This window comes from Lasioglossum baleicum, unplaced genomic scaffold (assembly GCF_051020765.1).
Source record: "Lasioglossum baleicum unplaced genomic scaffold, iyLasBale1 scaffold2808, whole genome shotgun sequence".
Lineage (NCBI taxonomy): Eukaryota > Metazoa > Arthropoda > Insecta > Hymenoptera > Halictidae > Lasioglossum > Lasioglossum baleicum.
The window spans coordinates 10,001-15,457 of NW_027471866.1; the positions used below are offsets into that span (position 1 = coordinate 10,001).

The 5,457-nt window shown below is 50.9% G+C and overlaps 1 non-coding gene across 1 annotated transcript in view; it reads left to right on the top strand.

The window, feature by feature from the left end:
* Positions 1-46, top strand: part of LOC143221616 (5.8S ribosomal RNA) — a 155-nt gene extending 109 nt beyond the window's left edge. Inside the window, exon 1 of the ribosomal RNA XR_013011804.1 lies at positions 1-46. This exon is cut by the window's left edge and continues 109 nt beyond it. This is a non-coding gene — a ribosomal RNA (5.8S ribosomal RNA).
* The last annotated feature ends 5,411 nt before the right edge of the window (positions 47-5,457 follow it).

Here is a 5,457-nt window from a genome sequence, read left to right on the forward strand (position 1 = left end):
TGCGGTCCACGGATACAATTCCTGGACCACGCCTGGCTGAGGGTCGTTTACGTAACCATAAACTGCTTGCGTTGCTCTTGTAAGTCCCCGCCGTCGCTTACCTCTCCAAATATATTTTTGGAGGGCGCCAAAGAGCGTTTCGGAGTCGGGTTGCAAAGATGCTACGTACGAGCGAATGATGGGCGTTTCGTCGGCGTTTGTCGCGGTTCTGTGAAAATTGCCAATTTTTGCATTGCGTCTTATAAACACATACAAACATATATATATCTAGTTTCCACGAGAGGCGAAGTAGGGATTGGTATTTCTTACGTTCGGACTTGCGTGAGTGTTTTTACGGTGTCGTGAGTCGTATTGAAAATACGACCGCCCGTAAGGCACCGCTTCGACGAGGATCTCCAAATCTCTCACCTTCTCTGCGAAACGATTCGCCTTGCGGAAAGAAGCGTTTCCACTCATGAACATTTAACGCGCTCCCGACGTCGCCTGAAATGATGCGTATATACGAAAGAGGTATATTTACAAGAGTCTCGCGAGACTACAGAGATGGACACACAAATTATAAAAGAAAGAAAGAATACTGTGTGGCACACAGAGTGTGTGTGGTGTGGCAATGTTAAGCCCCAGGGAGAGAATATGCCTGTGCGTGGATGAGTTTCTTAACTCTACGTTATAATTGCCATACGGCGGAGGGTCGTCGTTGCCGGCGATTTCGACAAACACACATTCCTTTTCGAGTCTTCGAGGGAAGAGACGAAAGAGATCTCTCGTTCTATCGCGAACGCTTTGATGATCGATGGACAGCGGAGCAAAGCGCAGCAATGTGCGGGATGAGCACGTCGTACTTGATCGGGTCGGAATTATTCCCCGTCGTCGACGTGTCCTCGCTAATCTGTGCGATTGCCATTCCATCGCCACGTTCGCGTTGAATCGTATTGATGACGGCCTATGAGCGTCTTGAGATCTTACTCTCTTTCTCTCGTGTCTCTAATTTGGTTTTGCGTTTGATCGATGATAAATCGTTTCGTGCGCAACGTTTCTGTACCCCCGTGGTTTTTGGTTCAATTATATAGAAGTAGAGAGAAAAAGAAATCCCACCGGGTTATATGTATTATTATTTTTTTTTTTTAATAATATGTATACTCCTCTATTGGCGAGGCTTATTTCGAACTTGATTGTCACACGACGCAAAAGACACACTTGTGTGTTCACGCACGGAACAGCACCGCGGAGAGAGAAAAGGTATATCCAATGATGAAAACCTTTATGTCGGTCGCCCCATGTCTTTTCTTTTCTTCATTGTCGATTCGTGCGGAACCGCGCGATCTGTCGGTCGTCCAGTCCCCGAAAGTTCTTTTCGACGGACGTTAAAGTTAACCGGCCAGATCGTCTAGCGAGAGTTTCCGATCGACGAGAGATGAAGAAAGAATTATATTGACACTTTGGTGTGGCGCATAAGGCATATATCGGTTTTTTGTTTACCTTTTTCTCTCTTCTGTCGTGTAGTGTTGTTTCGTTTTCTTTTTTTTTCTTTTTTTTTTGTGCTTTGTACGTTTTCGCGAGTACTACTTTTACGCTCTTTCGGCCGAAACACACAAAATTTTGTATCACGTACGACGACCTCAGAGTAGGCGAGATTACCCGCTGAATTTAAGCATATTACTAAGCGGAGGAAAAGAAACTAACAAGGATTTCCTTAGTAGCGGCGAGCGAACAGGAATTAGCCCAGCACTGAATCCCGCGGTTCTGCCGTTGGGAAATGTAGTGTTCAGGAGGGTCAATTTATCCCGAGACGTCGAACCGCGTCCAAGTCCATCTTGAATGGGGCCATTTACCCGTAGAGGGTGCCAGGCCCGTAGCGACTGGTACGCGTTTCGGGAGGACCTCTCCTTAGAGTCGGGTTGCTTGAGAGTGCAGCCCTAAGTGGGTGGTAAACTCCATCTAAGGCTAAATATGACCACGAGACCGATAGCGAACAAGTACCGTGAGGGAAAGTTGAAAAGAACTTTGAAGAGAGAGTTCAAGAGTACGTGAAACCGTTCAGGGGTAAACCTGAGAAACCCAAAAGATCGAATGGGGAGATTCATCGTCGACGAGGCTGGCTTCCGTTGGTGCGCAGATAGCCCGTAATGGGCCACTTCGGTGGTTCCAGTGCGAGGGTACACCATCTTCGGCAAATGTTCCGGTCGCGTAGTCGTGCACTTCTCCCTTAGTAGAACGTCGCGACCCGTTGCGTGTCGGTCTACGGCTCGAGTTGTTGCCTGTCGTGTCGCCTTCGTGCGCACACGGCAGACGCTCGATCGCCTGGCCGGCTGCGTGACGGTACTCTGACGGTATCGGGCCGCAACCAATCCATTTTCGAATGTGTGTGCGTCAGGCCCGCCGCAAGCTCGGTTAGTTTGTCACCCGGATGGTACGGACCTAGCGCCGGCTCCGGGCCTAACCAGCTGTTAGCAGGCGGTGTCCTCGGACTGGCCAAGCTTTGAATTACCGGTCAGCGACGCTACTGCTTTGGGTACTCTCAGGACCCGTCTTGAAACACGGACCAAGGAGTCTAACATGTGCGCGAGTCATTGGGACATGTAAACCTAAAGGCGCAATGAAAGTGAAGATCGTACCTTAGCGTCGATCAAGGGAGGATGGGCCGCGTCACGATGCGGCCTCGCACTCCCGGGGCGTCTCGTTCTCATTGCGAGAAGAGGCGCACCCAGAGCGTACACGTTGGGACCCGAAAGATGGTGAACTATGCCTGGTCAGGACGAAGTCAGGGGAAACCCTGATGGAGGTCCGTAGCGATTCTGACGTGCAAATCGATCGTCGGAACTGGGTATAGGGGCGAAAGACTAATCGAACCATCTAGTAGCTGGTTCCCTCCGAAGTTTCCCTCAGGATAGCTGGCACTCGCTCGTTCTCTTTTGATGAACGTGTGCGAGTCTCATCTGGTAAAGCGAATGATTAGAGGCCTTGGGGCCGAAACGACCTCAACCTATTCTCAAACTTTAAATGGGTGAGATCTCTGGCTTGCTTGGATCAATGAAGCCACGAGATTATATTGGATCAGAGTGCCAAGTGGGCCAATTTTGGTAAGCAGAACTGGCGCTGTGGGATGAACCAAACGCAGAGTTAAGGCGCCTAAGTCGACGCTTATGGGATACCATGAAAGGCGTTGGTTGCTTAAGACAGCAGGACGGTGGCCATGGAAGTCGGAATCCGCTAAGGAGTGTGTAACAACTCACCTGCCGAAGCAACTAGCCCTGAAAATGGATGGCGCTGAAGCGTCGCGCCTATACTCCGCCGTCAGCGGCAAGTGAGGTTGACGTTAGCTTTTTTTAAAGGCGCGTCTTCCATGAAGCTCTGACGAGTAGGAGGGTCGCGGCGGTGTGCGCAGAAGGGTCTGGGCGTGAGCCTGCCTGGAGCCGCCGTCGGTGCAGATCTTGGTGGTAGTAGCAAATACTCCAGCGAGGCCCTGGAGGACTGACGTGGAGAAGGGTTTCGTGTGAACAGCCGTTGCACACGAGTCAGTCGATCCTAAGCCCTAAGAGAAATCCTATGTAGATGAGGTGTCCTAAGAGAGAGCAAAATATCATTTAATGATAAACAAAAACACACACCCATCGGGCGAAAGGGAATCCGGTTTCTATTCCGGAACCCGGCAGCGGAACCGCTTACCAATCGGGCCCTCGTAAGAGTGTTCGTCGGGGTAACCCAAAATGACCTGGAGACGCCGTCGGGAGATCCGGGGAGAGTTTTCTTTTCTGTATAAGCGTTCGAGTTCCCTGGAAACCTCTAGCAGGGAGATAGGGTTTGGAACGCGAAGAGCACCGCAGTTGCGGCGGTGTCCGGATCTTCCCCTCGGACCTTGAAAATCCAGGAGAGGGCCACGTGGAGGTGTCGCGCCGGTTCGTACCCATATCCGCAGCAGGTCTCCAAGGTAAAGAGCCTCTAGTCGATAGATTAATGTAGGTAAGGGAAGTCGGCAAATTGGATCCGTAACTTCGGAATAAGGATTGGCTCTGAGGAGCGGGGCGTGTCGGGCTTGGTCGGGAAGCGGGTCTGGCTGACGTGCCGGGCCTGGGCGAGGTGAACACATTGATGGGAATCCGAGCTCGGTCCCGTGCCTTGGCCTCCCGCGGATCTTCCTTGCTGCGAGGCTTTCGTCTAGAACGATCGTCCTCTTCGGCCGCCATTCAACGCTCAGCTCAGAACTGGCACGGACTAGGGGAATCCGACTGTCTAATTAAAACAAAGCATTGCGATGGCCCCCACGGGTGTTGACGCAATGTGATTTCTGCCCAGTGCTCTGAATGTCAACGTGAAGAAATTCAAAAAAGCGCGGGTAAACGGCGGGAGTAACTATGACTCTCTTAAGATCTAAGGTCATAGTTAGCAAGCAGCCCCCTGCTCGAGGGTCCCGCCGCCTAGTACCCCTTTAGGGGGGGAAGCTAAGAGCTGCCTCTGCGAATTAGGGCGAAAGCCCACGACATTATGTCAGAGTCCCCACGGGTTAGCTCCCCTTGGAGGCTCGGAGCCTGGCTCCACTCATTTTGCTCCAAACAATACAAAGAAGTCTCGGAACCCCGATTGCTATTCTGTTGACGACTCGGCGATGTCTACTGGATATTCCGTCGGTTCATGTATGGATGTAGATGTAGATGTTAATTTAGATGAAAATGTAGAGTACTCATCGTGCCCGTCCTGTTGTGTAGACTTATCCGCGAGGACCATTGCGCAAAGAAAACAGCATATCCGACGTTGTAATCAGCCGCCACCAAACAGCGATGGTACTTACTCTTGCGAGCAATGTCCCACGAGCTACAAAACATATGCCGGCCTTCGTCAGCATATAAAACGTGCACACCCGGTGGCATACAACGCGGGTGATGTTGAACTTACTGAAAAGAGGGCGCCTTCCACCAGAGCTAAATGGACTACTGCGGAGGAAAAACAACTTGCCCGATTGGAGTTGCAACTCCCCACAGGTCTTCCGCAGAAGGAAATAAATAGCAGGTTAGCTAGTCGACATCCGGGGCGTTCCGCCGAAGGCATCAAGAAGCAGCGTCAAAAAGAATCATATCAATCCATCTTACATACAATAATATCTGAAACCAGGCCAGACGTACCAGTCCCACCTGTTTTCTCTTCCCCTGCGCATTCAACCTCCATGCATGATAATCTCGATCCAGTCTCACCAGTTCTCCCGTCTCCTTTGCCTTCAGCCTTCATGCATGTAGATGTAGATTTAATTACTCGCTCACCGCGGTTACGCCTTGAGCGCATTGACACAATAGCCCCCTGGAATAGGCTGCTCTCGCAGCCCTCAAACTCCTTCAGTAGCACTGCTTCCCTTGATGCTGAAACCAACGAGTGCGCCCTTATAAGGAATTTAGAGATCCGTACGTTCCTTAGAGAACTAATGTCTTCTTGCTCTGCCGATCTTCAGACCCTCATACATAATCTATA